Raw genomic sequence first — 25,992 nt, forward strand, 5'->3', positions numbered from 1 at the left:
TTTACTCCTAGGAGCTTGAAGCTCTTGACCATCTCCACCTCAGCACCATTGATACAGACAGGAGTGTGTCCTGCCCTCCTTCCTGCTTCCTGAAGTCGATGACCAGCTCCTTTGGTTTGCTGACATTGAGGGAGAAATTGGTCTTTGCACCAGACCACAAAGCAGTCTAGCTCCTTCCTGTACTCGGGTCTCCTCGCTGCTTCAGATCCGACCCACTATGGCGATGTCATCAGCAAATTTGTAAATGGAGTTAGAATTGGATTTGCTCATACAGCTGTGAGTACATAAGGAGTACAGTAAACATAAATTTGTCCTTTTGAGTACCTGCCATACATAGAGAAAGATCAAAGCTGTTTGCTATCATTTAAGGGTCTCTGTTTAAGTTGTGAATAGAAAGCAGAAATCATCAGCAGTATTTTGTTCAGAGGCTCAGTGAAGATGTTACCTAATATGCTGATGAAACGTCTGAAAATGAACCTTCCAGCTCAGCGAGCAAACCTACATCCAGTTCTGATCAGTGCTTAATTCTCTTTTCTCTTCTTTCCCGCTGGCAAGGATAGTGAGGTGTAGTTCCACAGGCTTCTGCAGTTCTTTGTGAAATGGGTCAACAGCATCATGACTTGCTCACACCCAATACTAATGCAGGAGGGCACCCCAACACACTCGATTCTCTGATCATTCAAAGCAAAACTGAGAGTGACTGAGAAGTTATCAGGTGAGGGAATGGTGACTTCTATTCTGGTCAAAATGACAGGCATTCATTGTGGCGATTGGCTGTTGTTTGGTGATTGGGATAGGTAGGTTTTGGATGGTAAAGAAATTTTAATTTTTATTCACTCACCAAACAACCAGTCTGGTTTACTGATGTACATTTCAAATGATGTCAATGTGTAGTAGTTGGAGGTTCAGAGCAGGCTGAAGGAATGAGAGTGCTTCAAGGAGGGTGGTGAACATGCTGCAGACATGCTGACTGCCGGTGGTAAAGCATGGTTTGGCAGGAGATGTGTTGGTGTAAGCTGTGATTGAGATGGTCAGGTTGAAGTAGTTGGTGATCCTGGAAAGCCAGAGATTGAGGAGCTGGAGAGTTCACTACATTACTAGGTGTCTTGCAGGATAGCTAGCTTGGACCAGAGCAAATACTCTTGCTACATCAGGCTCACAAACAATGCTCTAAAAAGTTTACCCTACTGATCCCATACTCCTCACATCCTTTTACCTGCTTGACTTCCTAATTAAGGCCAGGAAATTCTGGACAACATCAGTTAAATATAAATAGCGTGCTGAAGTGAAGAAACACAGCCCTCTTTGGATTTTTTCTTGGTGATCAACACACCATATAATGATCAACTGGTAAACTCAGTTAAAACTGGAGGTGGGCTGATTCAATTACCAATTTTTCATTTGATGTTTTAAAAATGTTAACTTATCCCACAATCCAAACCCTTCGGTTTCTGTGGTAAAAATTACTTACCTTGGTTTTACAGCCCATGGACTAAGTATTTTGCCCCCCTGAGATTGTCCAGCCCCAGTGTAGAATTGAGACTGAAAGTTGGTGTCTTAATGGCTGCGCATCACATCATGCCATTCATTTTTATTTAGTTTACCATTGATAGAGAGTTTGATTGGCTTTTAGCGACAGCAAAAAATGGGGTGCAACAGGAAAGCATCTATCAGGGCTTTTTACTGAATTAATTAACAGATTATATTATTAACAGATGTAATGATGGACAGCACTTGAAATGTAATCTTTGGACATATGCTGAGACTGGGAAATGTTACTTTATGCCGGAGTTGCATTTATAACTGTGTTGAAATGTCAGCCTAGCTGTTGCCTGAGCTGCAGCCAGAGAGACACAATGTGAGAGATTATATTTCCTGTTGGGACAGGGACTAACTCATTTCTAAAGCAGAAACAGAATCCTCTCACGTACCTCCAAAAGTCTTTAACTTGGATTTCCTCATTTACCAGTGATAGGCCCATTATTCAATCAAGTGCAATGATATAAAATTTGACACAAATAAAACACAATACAATCCATGGTTTTAACTGTACATCTTTGCATGTAGTCGAGAATGTGGTGCTGAAAAAGCACAGCAGGTCAGGCAGCATCCGAGGAGCAGGCGAATCAGGATTCCTGATGAAGGGCTTATGCCCGAAACGTCAATTCTCCTGCTCCTCGGATGCTGCCTGACCTGCTGTACTTTTCCAGCACCACTCTAATCTTGACTCTGATCTCCAGCATCTGCAGGCCTCACTTTCTCCATCTTTACATGTACCATGATTTAACACAATATGTGCAGTCAAAACCATCAAAGAATAAAATTCCTGTTTCTGTAAGTATAAAATAATAGTAAAAACATCAACTAATCATCCGGTAGACAAAAAAATACTGATTTGAAAAGATATAACACATATGCATAAAGCAGTAAAAAGCACTGACAACACACAATTAGTCCTATCCAATTAATGTGATCCAATAAAAAAAGCATATTGATGTCAGGGGTCGGTTAGCTCAGTTGGCTGGACAGCTGGTTTTACCATTAGTGTAAGATACTCAGCTCAATGTGACTGATGTGTAAATTTTAAACAGAATTCAGAAAAATGATATATTCCAAAACATCAGACGGTGAAGGGGAGAACTGGAGCCAATCTTTACATTCTTTTATAAGCATTTTATTTGCAGAGATAAACACACCCGTGCACTGCTTAACAAAACAACCACACTTCCAGTCTATTTGTATTTATAGGAGCACTCAGGCATCTTCAGTGAATGCTCATCACTTGCACATAATGAAACAAAATTAACGAATAATAATCAGATTTTCTTGTCCATCTTTAGTTCAAGACAACAATATATTAAACCAATTATCAAAACAAAGAGCTCCATATTTAGTACAAAATATTCTTTTGTGAGATGTCCTTCCTCTTGCAACAATTTCTTCATACATGCATTCCCTGTTGCAAAAACCACCTGTCAGTGCATGACTTGCACCCTCTCAGATCATATTAGAAATTTTGGGGAGGAATGTGGGCAACAGAGAGATGTGTAGCACATTAGGCAAGGCCCATTTTGGAGGAGATCATCTCACTCTGTCTTCTATACTTTTGACAAGTGGGGTGGTAAGATTCTCGTTAGGCAGGGAATTAATGCTTGTTAAACACAACTCGCCTCATTGGTATTCACAATCCCATTTTTCCAAACTCACCAAATGAGGTGGACGGTGGGAGAATTCAAGTCACAGGTAAGTATAGAATCCCTAGTGTGTGGAAGCAGGCCATTTGGCCCATCATGTCCACAGTGACCCTCCAAAGAGCATCCCACCCAGAACCACCCACCTACCCTATTCCTGTAACCCTGCATTTCCCATGGCCAATCCACCTAACCTACACATCACTGGACACAATGGGTAGTTTAGCATGACCAATCCACCTAACCTACACATACTGGACACAATAGGTAGCTTAGCATGCCCAATCCAAGTAACATACACATCACCGGACACAATGGGTAGTTTAGCATGGCCAATCCACCTAATCTGCACATCTTTGGACTGTGAGAGGAAACTGGAGCACCCAGAAAACATTGGTAGAATGTGCAAACTCTACATAGACAGTCACCCAGGAATTGAACCCAGGTTGCTGGCAGCAGTGCTAACCACTGAGCAATTGTGCCAATCAGTTAAGGAAACAGTTCACTGTTTGCTCCAAATACTTCCATGCTGCCTCTGACCAAACTGCAGCCCAGGGCACAACCCATGGGCACCAACCATCCCCCATGAACATCAGCACACACCATCTGTCAGCCCATTTCCTGTACTCCTGCTATTCACTGACAGTGTGACATGGAAGCATACCCTTGCATTGCAGGGAGCATCAGCAGTCTGCACTGAAAGGGTGCAGCAGAAATACCTTGCACACAAGGAGAAGCCCTCAGTTCACCCCCTGGACTTGGCTGCATTTCAGGCATGCTCGCTTGCTCTTTCAGAGCTTGCTCACGAAGCACCTACCAGATTGCTTGCAGAATTCCTGCCTTGTCTTGTCACGTCAATTAGCACAGTCACACAACCAGGCAGGTAACCTTGTTGCTCTCCTTGGCTTAGACGGTTTGCATCCTGTTATGTGACAGTGTGCTATGTCAACCTCACACCTCCTCCATTTGCCAACTACGTACACAGCAAAGACAGCTTGTGCAAACTGTCAGTGATCAGGAGCACCCTGGCTTCGAGAAGCAGGAGCGGGCAGTGAATGACCAACCCAGACATGGTCACCTTGTACAGCAGGGTTTGGCTGGGAAACCTAGGCAGGTGGAGGTGGATGTCAGCCTTGGTGGAAGTGTGAAGCCTATGGGATTGACAGGTACATGCTGCTAGGAAGAGGAATGTAGATATTTGGGAAGCTCACCCTCAGGGTCAGCTGGGAGCTGGGAGCTGCTGGGGGCTGGTGGGAATCGCTGACTGTTGCCTTCCATGATGCTAGAAATTGAAAGTGCACAGTGAGTCGGGGGGGGGGGGGGTGTTAAGAAAATGGCTGTGACAATTCTCAGAGTGGGTGGGGTGTGGGGTGAGTGCCTCGGTGGGAGGATGGCTGCAACACACACCTTTCATTGGGCTTTTAAAGGGGTCATGCAGAAGTCACAGGCAATCCCCATAGGTTCCAATCCTACTCCCGGGCAGTGTGACAGCATTGGCACCTCCCTGGCACAGCCACTGCTGGTGAACTCTTTGGCCACTACACCCAAGCACACAGAGGGAGCTAGACACGAGGGATCATTACCCAGGAGGGTCCAAGGTGTTAGTAGCACACAGTGTTGTGTGGACGCATTGTTTGCCGGCTGTTGTAATCTGCTCTCGGTGCAAACCTCAATCTCTGAAGTCTCTTTGTGGCCATGAACTGCTGCTGGATGGGGTGAGAATGGAATTAAGTGCCTGGCCAGAGAGACTCACAAGCAGATCAATGGAAGTTGATCTGACACGGCACAGTGGCTCAGTGGCTAGCCCTGCTGCCTCACAGTGCCAGGTACCTGGGTTTGATTCCAGCCTCGGTCGACTGTCTGTGTGAGTTTGCACATTCTCCCTGCGTCTGCGTGGGTTTCCTCCGGTTTTCTCCCACAGTCCAGGGATGTGGAGATTAGGTGGATTGGCCACGCTAAATTGCCCATAGTGTTCAGGGACGTGCAAGTGAGGTGGGTTAGCTGTGGGAAATGGAGCATGACAGGGGGCGAGTCTGGGTGGGATGCTCTTCAGAGAGTTAGTATGGACTTGTTGGGCCAAATGGCCTGTTCCCATACGGTAGGACAAATCTTCAACGTGCGATGAACAAGAAAGCCTTCTTCACCCGTGTCACCAAATTACCCTCAACGAGTTTTCTTTTCTCTCCCCCTTACACTACATCTAAGTGCACTCCTGGTTCTGCAGCCGGCATTGATAGAGGCTTCTCTGGTGCAGAGGCCATTGACCATGGAGGTTTGGTTTGGTGACCCTGGGAGGGGGTGGCTTCTGAATGGACGAGCCAGGCATCCCCAGAAGCAAGTTGACCTTCCTCATTTTGGATTTCCAAAGGTCAGAGGTGGGAAGGCAGGGTGGAGTGTCCCGGGTGGCCAACGGGCTTGTGTGTGGTTTCTCCTCTGACTGGGTTCCTCCTGGCACCATCCTGTCTCCTTGTGAGGGGGGGGGCGGCACGTCTGGTCTAGGGTCAAGGGCTTCCCTTGTTGACATGCCAGTGGGTAGGGCAATGGAGTACGGGTGTTGGGTATCGCCAGCAGCTTAGGGTACTGGCCCAGGCTTCCAATGCCAGCCACCAACTTGTCAACGGAGCAGACTGTTGTTTGATGTGTTGTGTTGATTCTCAGAAAGGAGGGCTTTTGCATTCCAAAGCTCCTTGCCGCTCCTCCTTGGGCATTTGCCTGAAAACACTCAGAGGTGAGAGCACAGGGGCATCTCATGCCCAGTGCCTGGTCTCTGGCAATCCTGTGAGTGCCAACGGTCTGGACTGTTTCTGCATTGGCCAGCTGTAGGTGAGTGGCAATGAGGCAGCACACCAGCTGTATACCCACACTCTCTAACTCAACAATTCCCACCGAAGGGTCAGGGTCGGAGCTGATGGGAGCTGCAGGGGGATCCCCTGACACCTCGGTAGTCTCGTCCTCAGTGGGCCAGGAGGGCAGTTCTTCCATGGCCTGCCATTTCTTCACAGGGTGTGATAGCAACGCTTGCAGAACCTGCTCGACAAATTCTGGCAGCCAGGGGTTAGAGGTGGTGTGCAATACTTAAGAGTGACAACGGGGTTTTAAAGGGGCAGTGAAAGTGCCAAGCAGGACAGTACTCACTCATTAGACATGAGTGTTTCTGCATGCCCTCAAGAACAGGCCCAGTCTTCTCCTGAGAGGACCAGGATTTTCCAGACCCAGGGCACAGGAAGCTGATGTCAGTAACCTCCACCACTTCCTGTGACCATACTGTGGCTTCACGATATATATTTTTTCCTTTTTTTTAATGAAGAGAGGTTGAAACAGAGGTCATGAGTGGTCTGTTCAAAGCCAATAAACTAAGCAGGCCTTGGGGTTTTTTATTAATTAAAAATGTTGAAACAATAAAAGCAGCATAAATGGGTGGAGTCAGGCTCCCACAGAACAAGGATTTTAGTTTAGCTTTCAGCAGTTACTGGGTTCTTCAGGCTGATTGTCGAAGCTGCTATATATTTCTCTCTGTTACAGCTAAAAAAGCTAGGGTTCTCTTCCTGCTGCCAGAATCACATGTGAGACAATCTATTTTACTGACAGTGTCTTTGCCAAGGGTGTGTTTATGGGATGTTACTATATTGGAACAGTTGCTTTTTAACAGTTAAATAATCTATTGTTCTGTTAAGTTTTGCAGTAGGATTAAGTTATTCCAATGCTTCCATCTTTTGATTGCATTTTAACTGTACAGTAAAAATAAAGTGTGTTTTGCTTAAAGCCGAATAGTGTAACCAATCAAAATACATCTGGATCGTAGCACCTTACACCTGTCAGTTAGTAAGAAAAAGTTAGGGTGGAGGTTATCTCGATTTACTGAAAGGGGGTTTGATCTGGTCCAAATCCACAATCGTGCAGGGTCCCTCTCTTGACACTGATATACAATGAAAAAAGGAGGTACAGTGATGGTGAAGGGAGTAAGATGACAGGTGGGTGCCACATTGGTTAGCACAGCTGCATGTGGGGCAAAGAGGTAAGGTGAAGTGGAGGACTAAGGAGGTAGCATTGAGGGCATGCAGAGCTATTGGCGTGGGAGGTTGAGTGGGGAGAGGGGCTGTTGGAAGGTGTCTCAGGCAACATTGCGAGGGGTAGGGACTGACTCTCGGTGGAAGGTGTATGCAGTAGCAAAGATAGAGAGAATGTGACATGGCAGAGAGCAAGTATGGCATTTAGCAGAATGGAGGGCATTAGGCATTGTTGCAGCATTGTTGGCCATTCCACTACATCCTTGTGCTGGCACTGACTTGGGCAGTGGCCTTAGTCCAGGCTGCAGGATCTGGTGCTGTGGCCTCCTGTAGCAGTTTTCCAGAAACAGAAATCCTCTTCTCTGTACCACACCATCAACCAGAGCCTCAGGGTCCCTGTCAAAGAATCCCGATGTGTCATGTTGCAACTCTGTCCGTGACTAGCCGGGTAGTTTAGGAATGCCAGCGCACATCCTGGTGTACTGTGGCATTGTAAAGATAGCATGGGTGCAAAGGTATTTCAGCGATGATTCACTGAGCGGCAAGTTGTTCCGGGAGTGATGTGTGGTAAGATGGGGCAGAGAACGGACATGCAAGGTGCCATCAGACTGACCATTCACACTTATTTAAACAAGCTGTAGGCTTTCCTGCATGGCCCACCAAGATGTCACATCCTTCCAGGATACATTACCCAGGAAGACTCATGATAGTGTGTGGATGTGTCAGCTTTACTATGTGTGTCATAATCACTCGCACAATCTCTATCCAGTCCTTGATTTACCATATTCTTTTCCTTAGGGCTTTCATCACAAAACAGACTGGCATTGAGGTAAAAGATGTCTTGTTTACTTCTATCAGCTGCTCAGAGGACAAGAATTTGCAATTAAGTCCGATGATAAGGCAATGATTCTGAATGGCTTGATTGCCCATGTTTGACAATTACTGTCTTACCATCAGAGCCTTTGGCCAGACTAGAATTTGGCAGCCTTTTTATGATGCTCTCTTCTATAACATTTGCTACATCTGTTGAATTGAAATGGTCTTATACAATACCTCAGTGCTTTCAAACTTTTCTTCAACTTTTCGGTCCCGATGGAAAGCTGCCCAATTGCACGCAATGATCAAATCTACAGAAAAATTGCAACAACTTCGAAAGCAGAAGTACCACACAGCACAGAAGGCTTCCTCGGACTTTGCTGTTTCACCAATTAAAGGGTCCATTCACACCAACGTTCTGGAGTGAATCATTAGCATGCAGCTCCGATGCCAGGATTGGTAACTTGCAGTCTGAAGCTGCTCAACTGAAGTTTTATGCAGTCTTCCACTGGTCACATGATTTCTTCCACAGAGTCCACTGCGAGCAAAGAGCTTTCAGCAGCCATGGTCATGACCATGATGTTTCCACAGACGTCTGAACTAAAACGTTGGACAATTCCCCTCCATAATCAACCACTAACTCAGTTGGCATCCCACATTCAGTCACTATCCATATTATGATATGTATGTACCTATCAGGCAGGAAAGAAATGGTCGTGTGAGGGAGCCTTGGTTGACGAGAGAGGTTGAATGTCTGGTAAAGAGGAAGAAGGAGGCTTACATAAGGTTGAGGAAACAGGATTCAGACAGAGCAGTGGAGGGATACAGGATAGCCAGAAGGGACCTGAAGAAAGGGATTAGGAGAGCTAAGAGCGGGCATGAAAAATCGTTGGCGGATAGGATCAAGGATAACCCCAAGGCATTTTATGCGTATGTGAGAAACCTGAGAATGACGAGAACAAGGGTAGGTCCGATCAAGGGCAGTAGTGGGAGACTGTGTATTGAGTCGGAAGAGATAGGAGAGGTCTTGAACAAGTACTTCTCTTCAGTATTTACGAACGAGAGGGACCGTATTGTAGAAGAGGAGAGTGTGAAATGGACTGGTAAGCTAGAAGAGATACCTGTTAGGAAGGAAGATGTGTTGGACATTTTGACCAACTTGAGGATAGACAAGTCCCCCGGGCCTGACGGGATATATCCTAGGATTATGTGGGAAGCAAGAGAGGAAATTGCAGTACCGTTGGCAATGATCTTCTCGTCTTCACTGGCAACGGGGGTGGTACCAGGGGACTGGAGAGTAGCGAATGTTGTGCCCCTGTTCAAAAAAGGGAATAGGGATAACCCCGGGAATTACAGGCCTGTTAGTCTTACTTCTGTGGTAGGCAAAGTAATGGAAAGGGTACTGAGGGATAGGATTTATGAGTATCTGGAAAGACACTGCTTGATTAGGGACAGCCAGCACGGATTTGTGAAGGGTAGGTCTTGCCTTACAAGTCTTATTGAATTCTTCGAGGAGGTGACCAAGCATGTGGATGAGGGTAGAGCAGTGGATGTAGTGTACATGGATTTTAGTAAGGCATTTGATAAGGTTCCCCATGGTAGGCTTATGCGGAAAGTCAGGAGGCATGGGATAGAGGGAAATTTGGCCAATTGGATAGAAAACTGGCTAACCGGTCGAAGGCAGAGAGTGGTGGTAGATAGTAAATATTCAGCCTGGAGCCCAGTTACAAGTGGAGTTCCGCAGGGATCAGTTCTGGGTCCTCTGCTGTTTGTAATTTTTATTAATGACTTAGATGAGGGAGTCGAAGGGTGGGTCAGTAAATTTGCAGATGATACGAAGATAGGTGGAGTTGTGGACAGTGAGGAGGGCTGTTGTCGGCTGCAGAGGGACTTAGATATGATGCAGAGCTGGGCTGAGGAGTGGCAGATGGAGTTCAACCCTGCCAAGTGTGAGGTTGTCCATTTTGGAAGAACAAATAAGAATGCGGAATACAGGGTTAATGGTAGGGTTCTTAGTCAGGTGGAGGAACAGAGGGATCTTGGGGTCTATGTACATAGATCTTTGAAGGTTGCCACTCAGGTGGATAGAGCTTGTAAGAAGGCCTATGGAGTATTATCATTCATTAGCAGAGGGATTGAATTCAAGAGTCGTGAAGTGATGTTGCAGCTGTACAGGACTTTGGTTAGGCCACAGTTGGAGTACTGTGTGCAGTTCTGGTCGCCTCACTTTAGGAAAGATGTGGAAGCTTTGGAGAGGGTGCAGAGAAGATTTACCAGGATGTTGCCTGGAATGGAGAGGAAGTCGTACGAGGATAGGTTGAGAGTTCTCGGCCTTTTCTCGTTGGAACGGCGAAGGATGAGGGGTGACTTGATAGAGGTTTATAAGATGATCAGAGGAATAGATAGAGTAGACAGTCAGAAACTTTTTCCCCGGGTACATCAGAGTGTTACAAGGGGACATAAATTTAAGGTGAAGGGTGGAAGGTATAGGGGAGATGTCAGGGGTGGGTTCTTTACCCAGAGAGTGGTGGGGGCATGGAATGCGCTGCCCGTGGGAGTGGTAGAGTCGGAATCATTGGCGACCTTTAAGCGGCATTTGGATAGGTACATGGATGGGTACTTAATCTAGGTTAGAAGTTCTGCACAACATCGTGGGCCGAAGGGCCTGTTCTGTGCTGTATTGTTCTATGTTCTATGTTCTATATCCAGTTCTTTGTGAATTTTTAAATCCTTTTGAGCTACATATTACTGTAGAAAAGCTAAATCTGTTGTCAGGTCTTTGAAATGTAGACAGAATATATTTGCACCTTTGTCCCATATTGTAAACTCATTAAAATCACTCAAATGCTTGCCGGAGAAGATGGTGGCATCATCAGACACTATTTTACAGATTGGACAATTCTCATTGATCTACTTTATAAGCCTCATATACTTTTCATCCACGAAAACTGCATCGTTTTTTGCCACATTTGACCACTGACTATAAAGTTGAGTAAATTTTCCATGTAGCTTTAACAGAACTGTTTTTCTTTCTCTCGCACACATTCTTATTATCTGTGAAACATATGAGATTTTGTTAAGGGGATGCAATACCATCCTGACTGAGTAAACTCCAGATGAAAATGCTCTAAATCACGTTTCATTTGTACCTGTTTATTGATTTACTCAACAGCATAGACATCTCAGTGGAGACTACATCGATAAGTATTGTTAACACTTATAAAATGGCTTAGGTCAGGTGTTTTATCTGTGTGTTGTCATTGCCAAATCTAAAGCAGACAAATATTTATTCCTGAACCTTGCAATGACCGACAATGCTTAGACAATCAAGATAATATTGTAACTAATCAGTCCAATGTATGAAAGAAGTGGAAGCATTATTGAGTTGTGCACAATTCAAGGACTCTTTGATTAAAATAATCATCATAGCAATAAAACTCATTGTGATCAGTATAATAGTCGTTGCTATCGCCATCCTTTCCCTCAGACTGTCTTCAGTATGAGATATTTGTAGGGGAGGACGAAATCAGTAAAATTTCTCTCCAACCCATTCACTTTAGTGATTGAAACTAACTGAAGACACCATCCTCACAGGAAGATGATGTTTGAAATTTGTTATGTATCAGATTAACTTCTCTCAGCTGAGCAAATCTTTGCAGTCTGATTCAGAAGCAATAGGTATATATGTTCAGCTGGTAATTTTAAAGAAATGTTAAAAGAATGGCTATGTTAAATTATTTAATTATCGAATGAATCACCCCAAAATGACCAATTTAAAGGCACAAACCTTAGTTGACTTGCAGCATGTTTGCCTCTGCAGTCGAAAACTGTAGCTTTAAGTCCCTCACCTGAGTCTAGAACATATGCAGCATTGAGGGATTGACATGGTGCATTCTGACAAGTGATTGGATGTAATGTTAAACTGAAGACCTGTCTGTTCTCTGGAGTGAACATAAAACAATTCCATGTGAAAAAGAGCAGGAGAGTTCTCCTGATGGTCTGGTCACTATTTACTGTAAACAACCAAACCGAAAACATTCTGCTTCACGCACATTGGCAAATATTTTCAGTGTGACATGAGAACTTTTAGATTAGTGAAAATGAAATAGCTACAAGGCCTGATCCTTTCACTACACAATTAATCAGTGACTGGGAAACATGTGGAGATCCACTGCTTTGATGGCTAACACATACTTATTCATGTGGAACCCTTCCCCATGAGGATTTATTGACTTCTTTTGATGTCTGTCCTATGACAGCTTAGGTGAAGGTCAGTCATCTAAATGATATTATCGAATTTGCCACCAGATGGCAGCAACATGAAAAGCAAATAACATTAAAAATAACCATTAAACTCATACATATCAGATAATTACTGTTTCAGGCATAATAGCCATTGCAAATTTGAGTCGATATCTCTTGCAATGTGTATTTTGCTATTGTGCCAAGGGAAATTAAAAGCTTTGATGAGGGGTTTGGTGGGCAGGAGCATCCAAAGGATATACCTTACAAAGTAGTCAGTCGATCAAGTTCGGGTTAGCCTGGCAATGACACCAAAGGATGGCAAGCAACAGTACCCTCTGGTTAACGGCAGGACTAGAAAGATTGCTTTAACTCACTTCATTTCAGAAACACTGCCGGCTAGGTGATACAATGGCTCAGTGGTTAGCACTGCTACCTCAGACCCCTTGGATGTCTGTCTGTGTGAAGATTGCACATTCTCCCCGTGTCTGCGCGAGTTTCCTCCAGTTTCCTCCCACAATTCAAAGATGTCCAGATTAGATGGACTGGCCATGCCAAACTGCCCATAGTGTCCAGGATGTGCTGGCTAGGAAGGTCAGCCAAGGGAAATGTGGGGTTACGGGGATGGGGTAGGGGGAAGGTCTGGTTGGGATGCTCTTTGGAGGTATGGTCACGATGGGCCAAATGGCCTGCTTTCACACTGCAGGGATTCTATGATTCTGATTTTCTGAACGTGTTTGCAAGGTACAATGAGAAAATCATCTACAATGGCCAAGTCTTTTGCCCAAGACCCTTACATGGAGTAGGCAACAGGTGCAGAGTAAACCTGATACAAAGAATGGATTTGGATGTTTAGCATATCAAGACAGGTAGATGACATTACAAGCTATCTTGTGCAAGTTTTTCACCGCACTGAAAGCTGATTCTGTCATATAGCTGATAGGAAACATCCCATACTGTCCACCTAACTATAGTTTGGATCTGTGCATAACCGTTGTTTAATGACTAACCCATGACAATCCTCCTTGTAGGCTGAGTATGATGGAGAATATTTTAGTTTTGTAAGAAATGAAGAAATGTGTTGTTTTTAAAGGGGTATATGAGAGGTCTAGGCAAGTATTAGGGAAATGCATCTTTACTTTTAATGCGGATTAAAAGTACTAACTTTAATGTAGAATTATTAAAGAAATGTTTAAAACAGTACTTTCAGGAAAAAACTAAGATTGCTGAAACATATAAGCGAGGCACTAAAAGATACATTGTTAAGATGTATGTTCAAGAATGGAATGTACCTATGAACAATGAAAGATGTTACAAAATAGAGGGGAACATGTCATCCTTATGTCAGCACATACAAGGGGGAAAATTGCCAACTTGGAAAGAAGGGGCAATTGGTGTGGAGTATAGATGAGCAGAGATGGATTGGTAAGAAAGATTGGTCAATGTAGGGATTGGGAGAGGTGACCTCACGTAACTCAAAAAGTATAACTGTGTAGTACTTTGAAATCTCTTCACTTCAGTTGCTTTCTGAGCAATTGGAGTCCTTACTTGCAAATTCGTAATAAAATTGTCTTGTTTCCAGTTTTGGTGGTCTCATCTAAATTTTATTGAATTTTATTTCTAACAGATTTGGAGGCTCGTTCCGGGATCCCAAGCTCTGGTCGCTCGGCATTCTTGGAGAAACGGAGAAGGTGCTCCTCGCTGATTTCGGCAATCTCTAGTTTCCCTTTGTTGCCGAGACGGCTTTGGGCGAGCGTGATCCGGACTGGGAGACCCTGGAAACAAGACGGGCAGACGCGGTGGGTTCGGTCGGGTGACTCTTGTGTGCACAAGACCTGGGTAAGAAAGGTCTTAAAAGATTTATCCGGGCGACCGGTGTAGGCAGCGGTATTTGCTGCCATTCGGATATATCCGGGGATCCGGGGTGCTGCTGACTGGAATAGGCTAATCCAGTCAGCCAGGGTGGGTAGCCATTGATACTGTTGCCAGGTGGATGTATCTGGGTGGCTGGCAGTGGTAGTTGCTGCCAGTTGGATATATCCGGGGATCTGGGGAACCGGGGTTCCGGTTGACCGGGGTTGGTAGCGGTGGTTGCTGCCAGGTGGATAAACCCGGGAGACCGGCAGCGGTATTTGCTGCCGGGTGGATGTGTCCACGTATCCAGTGCCAATTGGATATATCCGGGAAACCGGGTTTCTGGGTGACCGGGTTAGGTGAACCCGATCAACCAGGGTAGGTAGCAGTTGTCACGGTTGCCAGGTGGATATATCCGGGGTATTGCCGCGGGATAAGGGCGCGCGAATTTGACCAGGTAACTCTTTTGCACAGACCAAGGTAAGAAAAGGGACCTTTAAGTATTGCCTTGGTGGTCGGGGACATACGAGAAGTACGGGTAATTGGCAACTCTTAAATTAAAGTGTTTAATTGGCTAAGATTAATCTGATGAGTAAGGTGTCTACCTGATTTGATCACCCCGACTTAGACCGGTTGTTAAGAGGGGAAATCCCCCACGCGAAGGTCAGGACCCTGAAGTGGGTCCGGAAGAAGGTGACACCAGACCTCAGTAAGGTTAACTAAGTTACATAAAGAAACGGCTGATCATAGAAATGGGGAATAAAAATAGTGATTTAAGTTTAGAAGGGGTCATGAGAGGGATGTCCAAGGAACACATCCCAATGGACAGTCCTTTAGGAAAAATGTTAAGAGATTGGAAGTACAATCCTCGAACGCGAGGAAAGGATAAAAAACAAATGATAAAATGTCAATGAAAAACAGCCTTACAGTCAGGAGGAATCAGATTATGCTTCATGTCAGAAGGGCTAGTAGCTGAAGGGCTACTGAGGGTGCACTTCATAACTAACTTATGGCCAGCTGCCCAGAAAAATATTCAAAAGCTAGAGGAGTCGTTGCGGGAAACTCAAAGTGTCTGTGAGACATGGTGTCTGTGTGTGTGTGAGAGAGAGAGAGAGAGAGAGAGAGAGAGAGAGAAAAGAGCTGTACAGCTAGTAGAAAGTTTAACCCTTTGTGATTCAGTGTGAATGCACATTTGTTTGTTGGTGATTGAATGTTCCCTGGAGCTTGAGATCCGAGACTGTTTTGAATCTGATTTCTATTATGGAAATTTTAACATGATTTCTTTTAAGGTTAAGGATTTTGCAAGATTATGAAATAAAATGTTCTTTTTACAGGTCATGACTGCTTTACTATCAGTTTCTAACTAATCTCTTTTATCCTTACATAAAAGCGATTTATGAAGGACAGTTGAAGTTTTAACTTGAATAGACAAATCCTTTTAAGGCAGCTCTGGTTATTTCACGACCTATAGCATTGTAATTGAGCAATGACTGGTCAGGACGACTTGGGAGGACTAGTTTTGGATTTGGATCAGGGGACTGGAACCGGTGATTGTGGTAGATTTCAGGGTTGGGAACTGTGTGCATTTTGCATTTTGAATATTAAACACTGAATAAATGAATTTATAATATATAAATATATATTTACAAGTAAGATTCCAAAATGTATAGTTAGGAACAGGCTTTAAAGAAAAGCAAGCATAAATTGATAAATTAGATTACTTACAGTGTGGAAACAGGCCCTTCGGCCCAACAAGTCAACACCGACCCGCCGAAGCGCAACCCACCCATTTCCCTTTATTTACCTCTTTACCTAACACTACGGGCAATTTAGCATGGCCAATTCACCTGACCTGCACATCTTTGGACTGTGGGAGGAAACCGGAGCACCTGGAGGAAACCCACACAGACACGGGGAGAATGTGCAAATTCCACACAGTCAGTCACCTGAGTCGGGAATTGAACCCGGGTCTCTGGCGCTGTGAGGCAGCAGTGCTAACCACTGTGCCACCGTGCCGCCCACAAATTGTATTTGAGGTTACAGGGAGCAAGCAATATTGCAATATTTCTTTAAAAATCAAGGTCTAAACAAAACATTGGGTGACGAGGAATGGCCAGGAGGTTGCCCTAAAACTATTCAGTTGGTTAAATCGGCTCAGCAATTGATCTGGCAACGTAACATGAGAAGCAGAAACAGAAGGCAAAAATAATGATAAGCCACGGTTAATGAGGTAATAAAGAAAAGGATAAAACCAAATGGATAAGGAAACCGAAATGGTGGCAGGCAGCATATTGAAAATAAAGTGAGGAAAAAGGATCGGGGAGGAGATGTTAAGGGGTTTGGTAGACAGGAACAAGGATGAAAGTGGAAATCCCCACAGGCGGGATGTTATTACTGCGGAAAAAAACAGGACATTTTAAAAGACAATGTCCAAGGTTAGGACGACAAAGAGAAGTGGTACCATTGATGATTTTTGATGAAGATTAGGGGAGTCAGGGGTTCCCTCCTCCTGAGACCCACCGGGAACCCTTGATAAATTTAAAGGTGGGACCTGAAGAAGAGTAAACAGTGGTTTTAGTGGATACGAGAGCAGCACGATCATCCCTAAGCTTTAGACCTAGCGGTGTTAAGTTAACTAACAAAGGTCTCAAGGTTTCTGTAGTAAAAGGCAAAGAATTCTTAAATCAGAATGCAGGACAATGGCTCACAGACTCTAGGATCTTGAAATATGAGACAATGTTAATAGAACGGGATGACCTTGTGTTAGTCACAGACAGTTGCTTGAATCCAGCTGCATTTCTGTGGTGGAGAGAGGGGGATGGCCCCTGCCAACCCAGAACATGACTGCCTTGATATTACTGAATATCAGACTAAAGTGCGAATGAACTTAAGAGACGTACCGTTGCATGCGGGAGCTCGGTTGTTTATCGACGGGTCCTCCCGGCTGATTGAGGGTAAAAAGCACAATGAATATACTGTAGTAGACGGGATAGAGGGAAGCATTATCGAGGCTGAAAGACTGCCTAACGGCTGGTCAGAGTTCAATGATAAGCTTTTAACGAACTATACTGTGGCGCTCGGCTCTTCTTTGCCTATTCTTAGGAATAAAGGCCTGTTGGTACAGACACCGCCAATCGAGTTTGCAGTACATCGAATACAACCGGGTGATTGGGTCCTGATCCAGGCCTGGAAAGATACCAAACTGGACCGGAGCTGGGAGGGACCATTCGTAACCCTCCTAACTACTGAAACAGCTATTCGGACTGCTGAGAAAGGGTGGAGTCATCACACTCGCGTTAAAGGTCCTGGGAACACTCCAAAGGCGGAGTGGCACGCTCATCCTACAGACAACCCTCTGAAACTTAAGCTGAGAAAGAATGAACTGAGGCAAAAGACTCTTAACGTTTACTGATATATATATATATATAGTTATTGATTGTAAGGGCTGTGTGGACTCACCTCTCCCTGACACCTAAAAGGTTAAGACAGGACGATAGGCAGGGTTCAGAGATGGGTAGATACTGGTTTAGTATTGTAATGTTAGTAGTACTAACTATTCAAGGAAGCGGGAAAAATCATTTCACTATGCTGTGCCAGAATTATGCTGAACAAGAGGGACTTGCCGACTGTTAGGTCTGTGCAGGGGTCCCACACCATGGCGAATCTGGAATCCCCACCTCAGTAATACCGCTCACTAAAAAGAAGTATACAATGTACAATAATTTGATGTGGGTTCAAATAATACAAAATGGAGATCTGAAAGGAGCAAATATAATTTTGCGGGATGGTTCCCAAGGCCAGCCCCGAAAAATCAGGGCGCTATTGATAGTCTTAGAATTTCCCCACCGAAAGGAGCAGTGAATACCACCTGTTTCTGTAATCAGAATGATGCTGCACCTTTCCAACTAGGAAAATCATCTTGTGTCCACACCAGTCAAGCCACTGCTATGACCACTCCCCGAATATTAAATGGAACACATTGGGTATGCAGTCTGAAGGCCTATCCATTTATTCCTGGGGAAAAATATGTTCGTGTGACCAGAAAGATTGGAGTGGCTGCTGTTACCTCGCTTATATAGTCCCTCACCTCCGAATAGAAAAGCATGAGCCCAACCTGAGAAAGGAGGGGGGGGATAAGACGTAAGACCCGAGAGGCCTCTGAAGGAGATCGTCTACTGTGGACACAACTCCCAAATTACGGCACTACAAGGGCAGGGGTGGAAATACAGAAACTGGCGGCCACCCTTGAAAATTTAATTAATGATACCATCGGCGCAATGGGGGAAACTCAATCCCAAATATCGGTCATAACCACTGAAATGATTGCCACGAGACTAACAGCTTTACAAAATCAAATGGCTTTAGACTATCTTTTGGCCGAAAAAGGGGGAACCTGTGCTCTGATTGGTAAAGAATGTTGCACCTTCATCCTAGACACCTCTTCCATAGTGGAAGATAAGGCAGAAATAGTAAAGAAAAAGATAAGCAATATAAGAGAAATTGGGGATAAACTCTGAAAAGATGAAGGATGGGGATGGGGCAATTGGGGACTGACTGGTTTGGGAAAATGGTTAGTGAATTTAGGCATTTATGTGCTACTAATAATTGTAGGTTTACTGATAGGGTTTAATGTGTTAAAATGGATAATGACTAAGTTAGTAATGTCTTTGGGAGGACAACAACCAATAATAGTCATGACAATAACTCAAGCGCAAGAAAGAGAGTGTGGTAGGCTACTCCAAGAGTTTGAGAAAAGGCAGACTTAGGAGGATAGAAATGACAAGATTGTGAACCTCGGCACTATAGGGTGAAAAGAGGGCAGAAAATAAAATTTGAAAAACAACAATTGTTTAAAAAAGAAATGGGGGAATTGTAAGAAATGAAGAAATGTGTTGTTTTGTGTTGTCAAGGGGGTATATGAGAAGTCGAGGCAAGTATTAGGGAAATGCATCTTTACTTTTAATGCGGATTAAAAGTACTAACTTTAATGTAGAATTATTAAAGAAATGTTTAAAACAGTACTTTCAGCAAAAAACTAAGATTGCTGAAACATATAAGCGAGGCACTAAAAGATACATTGTTAAGATGTATGTTCAAGAATGGAATGTACCTATGAACAATGAAAGATGTTACAAAATAGAGGGGAACATGTCATCCTTATGTCAGCACACACAAGGGGGAACATTGCCAACTTGGAAAGAAGGGGCAATGGGTGTGGAGTATAGATGAGCAGAGATGGGGTGGTAAGAAAGATTGGGTAATGTAGGGATTGGGAGAGGTGACCTCATGTAACTCAAAAAGTATAACTGTGTAGTACTTTGAAATCTCTTCACTTCAGTTGCTTTCTGAGCAATTGCAGTCCTTACTTGCAAGTTCGTAATAAAATTGTCTTGTTTCCAGTTTTGGTGGTCTCATCTAAATTTTATTGAATTTTGTTTCTAACAGATTTCAGGTGACTCCAGGGAGGCCCATTTGGGAATGGAACTCTGGAACTGAATTGCAAATTCAATAGTAAACCACATTTGGTTTGCTGAACTCCAGCCAACATTCAAACTAATCTCCCATAGCAGCAGGATTTGGAAAGATAAAGCTGTCAGTGCACAGTATCAGAAAGTCAGAGAAGGCAATGCTGGAACACATTTAGCTTGTTAGACTCCAGCAGTATTAGGAAATTCCTAAATTATGATCCCGTCATCCCCATGTTTCTGTACATAGATAAGCAGAAGTGTCCTACTTGGCAGAATGTGTGCATTCCCTAACGTGAAAAAGAATGCTGTCATTTCACAATTATGTGGAATTCTCAATAGCTCAGTTTGTGGCAACTGACATCAGACAAAAAAATAAATCATGTCAAACTGTCTTTGTATAAACCAGTGCACTTCACCAATTTTGACATTGTTTCGCTTGGAATTCAATTTTTTTTGAGAGCACTGGAAAACTAGCTGTAATATATATCCATTTTGTTTTCATTATTCATTCACAAAATGTGGGCCAGATTTATTGCCCACCCCTAATTGCCTTTAAGATAATGGTACTGAGCTGCCTGTTCCAGCTGCTAAATCCATGTGATGTCGGGACACCCATAGTGCCATTACGGAGTGAGTTCCAAGATTTTGTTCAGCAACAATGAAGAAATGGTAATACCTTCCAGGTCAAGATGGTGAGTGGCTTGGAGGAGAATTAACAAGTAGTGGTTTTCCCATGAATATGCTGCCCTTTTCCTTCAAGATAATAAAAGTTGCAGGATTGAAGGTGTTGTCAAAGGTCCCTTCGTGAATTATTACTTCTGGGTGATAGGCCATTCTGCATCGGTTATGGAAGGGGCAGATGCTGAAGATGGCATTCCTATCAAATGGCTGAATAGTCTTGGATGGTGTTGGACTTCTTGAGTGTTGTTGGAATCGTGCTTATCATGGGAAGTGGAAAGCATTCCTTCACACTTCTGACCTGAGCCTTGGAGATGGTGGAGAAGAAAATGTGTTGCTGGAAAAGCGCAGCAGGTCAGGCAGCATCCAGGGAACAGGAGAATCGACGTTTCGGGCATAAGCCCTTCTTCAGGACTACTGCACTTTTCCAGCAACACATTTTCAGCTCTGATCTCCAGCATCTGCAGACCTCACTTTCTCCTCAAAGATGGTGGAGAAGCACTGGGGAGTCAGGAGGTGAGTCATCCATTACAGCATACCTGGCCTTTGACCTCCTCTTGTAGCCTCACAGTATTTATTTGTCTTGTCACAATTTACTTTCTGGTCCAAGACGTTAATAGTGGGGGATTCAGTGATGGTAGTGCTATGTATGTTAAGGATTATCACTTGCTGAGGTAGTTAATGCCTACCATCTGTCTGTGCGAACATTACTTGGCCTTATGATGGAGGATAGATCACTGATGAAGCTGCTGAAGATAGATAGGCCTAAGAAACTAGTAGTCTGAGGAACTCTAGCAGTAAAGTCCTGTGGCTGAGATGACTGACCTCCAACATGCAAAATCATTTTCCTTTGTGCCAGGTATGACTCCAACCAGCAGGGTTTTTCCCTGCCATTCATAGTAGAGTTTCTAAGAGCAGTTGAAGTTGCAATTTGAAGGGGCCTGAGTTCGAGTGAGTTTGAGAACTTTGCTTTAGAAGTGGGTGGCATGGTGGCACAGTGGTTAGCACTGCTGCCTCACAGCGCCAGAGACCCGGGTTCAATTCCCACCTCAGGTGACTGACTGTATGGAGTTTGCACATTCTCCCCGTGTCTGCGTGGGTTTCCTCCCAAAGTCCAAAGATGTGCAGGTCAGATGAATTGGCCATGCTAATTGCTCGTAGTGTTAGGTGAAGGGGCTGCACTTCGGCGGGTCGGTGTGGACTTGTCGGGCCGAAGGACCTGTTTCCACACTGTAATCTAATGACAATAGAATCCCTACAGTGTGGAAACAAGCCCTTTGGCCTAACAAGTCCACACCAACCCTCCGAAGAGTAACCTACCCAGACCCATTCCCCTACTACTCTACCCCAGACTAATGCGCCTAACCGACATATCCCTGAACACTATGGGCAATTTAGCATGGCCAATTCACCCAACCTGCACACCTTTGGATTGTGGGAAGAAAGCGGAGCACCTGGAGGAAACATACGCAGGCACAGAGAGAATGTGCAAACCCCACACAGACAGTCAGCCAAGATTGGAATCGAACCTGGGTCCCTGGCGCTGCGAGGCAGCAGTGCTAACTACTCAGCCACCATGTTGCTTTGTTCTGATTTGAATCCAATCCAAATTTATGGAGTGAAAGGCAACTCTCCATTACCTGATAGAATTGGACTTGAAATTAGATTGGGTCAGCATTAACTTGGTTCCAATGGTGTATGGCTCTATGGTATAGAATTGCCATAATTTAGGCCACAATTAGCAATCACTCTCAGTCAGGTTATGAAGATGGACCATGTAACGAATGTTATAAATGTCAGAGTGCTCTTCTAAAAATGCAGTGAATGATTCACTTTCCATCTGTGTGAGACCCTATTTGCGTTTAATGCTAACCTGGCTACTGAGGTAAACAAAGCTTTTGATAATACTGAAGTCGATTCTCTTGGTGAGTGTAAAAATGAGGGGACAAAATGGCACAAAATACAATATAATGGCTCAATATTGGTGCAAGGTAATGCTTCTCTAATCAGAATGTTACCCCACAGAAGTCTCTCCATTAATGCTTCATCTTGAACTCACCACACAGGAGCCATAAGAATGACCCAGATCACTAGAGAAAAGAACCAATAGGAACATTAGGAATTAGAAGAAAGAGGCCATTTTGGGCCTGTTCCATCATTCAATTGTATTGTAACTGTTCTGTCTCATCACTATTTTCACACATCAGCCCTGTAATCTCATTAATATCCAGAAACCTATCAGTGTCAGCCTTGACCCATCCTTTCTGGTTGGATGTATTCCAGCAGCATCTCCCATCTTCAACAGCTCTACCCAATCAAATAGCATTTTTCCCACCTCCAGTACTTTAATAGCTAATAAGAAAGTATTTGATGAAAAGGAAACAACTGTTTGTTTTAGGCTCGCTAAAACCTTCTCAAGTCAGTGTCCAATCTCTAATTTGAGCAGACTCCAATCCTGGAGGACTGACGACCCTAAGAATCCATGCCAAAGATTTCCAAATGATTCGGAGATGCCGGTGTTGGACAGGGGTGTACAAAGTTAAAAATCACACAACACCAAGTTATAGTCCAACAGGTTTAATTGGAAGCACACTAGCTTTTGGAGCGACGCTCCTTCATCAGGTGAACCACCGCACAACAATCACCTGATGAAGGAGCGTCGCTCCGAAAGCTAGTGTGCTTCCAATTAAACCTGTTGGACTATAACCTGGTGTTGTGTGATTTTTAACTTTAAAGATTTCCAAGAAACACAGTGATCAATTTATCCAAAGCTAACAAGACAGAAAGTTCTGCTCATTAATTTAAACTCAATTACTATTTGAAAGAAAAGTCCAGCCTTAAGTATTCACTTGCATTGCTATTCTAGCATTGACTACATCTTCAGTTGTTTCTGTTTTGATTTTAGGTTTTGAACAATTGACATATTTTCTTCTAATCTGAAGGTTAATTGCTTCCACTCATCACCACGGCAACAGCTGTGATGTTGCATTGATTAAATAAGCGATTCTTGCATAACCCTCCAATATTGCTCCCAGGCTATCCCAGAGGTGAAAGTTCATTAATTACAGAACAAGAATAGAATCTAATCACAAAAGGTAATAAAAGACAGCCACCTTTCAAATCGGGTAGTAGCCACTCGGAGCTAACGGGTAGACTAGGCTTGCAAATCGTAAGGGTCCTCAATCCAATGCTCTCACATATTTACCAGTAGGCAGCAAGTGTTTGTACTTAAAGGTGTCTCCAGTGTTATTAGTCACAGGCTCCCTCTGGGATCAATAGCTTGCCCACTACATTTCTGCATGTGCTTTCCCAGCCGTTATCAACAACGGACTGTGACACAAGGAGAGGATTGTTAATTACAAACATCTTGTCTATCGAGCGCCAATCTGAGAACTCGAAGCAAAACCTATTAATAATAACACCATCAGCTGCTGTATTTAAGTTTTCGATCTATAATATCTATTAAAGCCTACAATATTAGAAAAGGGTGACATGATAGACTGTCAAGATTCATAAGCTAACAATAAGTGGATGAAACATGATTTCCTACTTAGCAGTAAGTTCCTTCAACAAGGTCTCAATTCATCAAACATCACAACCACCTGATGAAGGAACAGCGCTCCGAAAGCTAGTGCTTCCAAAAACACTTGTTGGACTATAACCTGGTTTTTAAATTCATCAAACATATAGCTTACATTTTTTTTAATAAGTAAAGCTCTCCCAGTGTGCAATATATTTCCAATAGAGAGCCAAGCCAGACAGATAAGCACAATTCCAAGTTCAGAACCAGGACTGACTTCACTAATCTCAGGTGGGTTGTCAGTACAGGTACTTGTGTGAACTCACATGGACAGATTTTCATGACAGACACAGGAAAAGAAATTTCCTGGCTTCTCTCAGACCCAGCTCCGCGGAGATGGTTCCTGCATGGATGATTTTTGCTCCAAGGGGACTGGGACATGATCGGGTTGGGCCTGTCACTTTAATAGGAGAAAGTGAGGACTGCAGATGCTGGAGATCAGAGCTGGAAAATGTGTTGCTGGAAAAGCGCAGCAGGTCAGGCAGCATCAAAGGAGCAGGAGAATCGACATTTCGGGCATAAGCCCTTCTTCAGGAATGAGGAGGGTGTGCCAAGCAGGCTAAGATAAAAGGTAGGGAGGAGGGACTTGGGGGAGGGGCGTTGGGAATGCGATAGGTGGAAGGAGGTTACGGTGAGGGTGATAGGCTGGAGAGGGGTTGGGGGCAGAGAGGTCGGGAAGAAGATTGCAGGTCAAGAAGGTGGTGCTGAGTCTGAGGGTTGGGACTGAGATAAGGTGGGGGGAGGGGAAATGAGGAAGCTGGAGAAATCTGCATTCATCCCTTGTGGTTGTTGGGTTCCTAGGCAGAAGTTGAGGAGGACAAGGACCTGCATGTCCTCGGTGGAATGGGGGGGGGACTTAAAGTGTTCAGCCACGGGGTGGTTGGGTTGGTTGGTGCGGGTGTCCCAGAGGTGTTCTCTGAAACATTCCGCAATTAGGCAGCCTGTCTCCCCAATGTAGAGGAGGCCACATCGGGTGCAGCGGATGCAGTAAATGATGTGTGTAGAGGTGCAGGTGAATTTGTGACGGATATGGAAGGATCTCTTGGGGCCTTGGAGGGAAGTAAGGGGGGAGGTGTGGGCGCAAGTTTTGCATTTCTTGCAGTTGCAGGGGAAGGTGCCGGGAGTGGAGGTTGGGTTGGTGGGGGGTTTGGACCTGACAAGGGAGTCGCAGAGGGAGTGGTCTTTTCGGAACGCTGATAGAGGAGGTGAGGGAAAGATATCCTTGGTGGTGGGGTCTGTTTGGAGGTGGCGGAAATGACAAAGGATGATACGATGTATCTGGAGGTTGGTGGGGTGGTAGGTGAGGACCAGTGGGGTTCTGTCCTGGTGGCGATTGGAGGGGCAGGATTCAAGGGCGGAGGAGCGGGAAGTGGAGGAGATGCGGTGGAAGGCATCGTTGATCACGTCTGAGGGGAAATTGCGGTCTATGAAGAAGGAGGCCATCTGGGTTGTACGGTATTGGAATTGGTCCTCCTGGGAGCAGATGCGGCGGAGGCGAAGGAATTGGGAATATGGGATGGCGTTTTTACAGGGGGCAGGGTGGGAGGAGGTGTAATCTAGGTAGCTGTGGGAGTCAGTCGGTTTATAATAAACATCCGTGTTGAGTCGGTCGTTCAAGATAGAAATGGAGAGGTCTAGGAAAGGGAGGAAGGAGTCTGAGACAGTCCAGGCAAATTTGAGGTAGGGGTGGAAGGTGTTAGTAAAGTGGATGAACTGTTCAACCTCATTGTAGGAGCACGAGGTAGCGCCAATACAGTCATCGATGTAGCGGAGGAAAAGGTGAGGGGTGGTGCCAGTGTAGCTGTGGAAGATGGACTGTTCCACATATCCGATGAAGAAGCAGGTATAGCTGGGGCCCATGCCGGTGCCCATGGCTACTCCTTTGGTTTGGAGGAAGTGGGAGGATTGGAAGGAGAAGTTGTTCAGAGTGAGGACCAGTTCAGTCAGTCGAAGGAGGGTGTCAGTGGAAGGGTACTGGTTGGTTCGGCGGGAAAGGAAGAAGCGGAGGGCTTTGAGGCCTTCGTGATGGGAGATGGAGGTGTATAGGGACTGGATGTCCATGGTGAAGATAAGGCATTGGGAGCCGGGGAAGCGAAAATCATGGAGGAGGTGGAGGGCGTGAGTGGTGTCCGGAACGTAGGTGGGGAGTTCTTGGA

At 44.6% G+C, this 25,992-nt stretch overlaps 1 protein-coding gene across 3 annotated transcripts in view; it reads right to left on the reverse strand.

Moving 5' to 3' along the window:
- LOC122557945 (N-acetyl-beta-glucosaminyl-glycoprotein 4-beta-N-acetylgalactosaminyltransferase 1-like) overlaps nucleotides 1-25,992 on the reverse strand; it is a 727,525-nt gene that overhangs the window by 108,848 nt on the left and 592,685 nt on the right. The window lies entirely within an intron of this gene.

This window comes from Chiloscyllium plagiosum, unplaced genomic scaffold, assembly GCF_037043375.1.
Source record: "Chiloscyllium plagiosum isolate Xiang-an unplaced genomic scaffold, Cpla_swu_hap1 HiC_scaffold_18, whole genome shotgun sequence".
NCBI lineage: Eukaryota > Metazoa > Chordata > Chondrichthyes > Orectolobiformes > Hemiscylliidae > Chiloscyllium > Chiloscyllium plagiosum.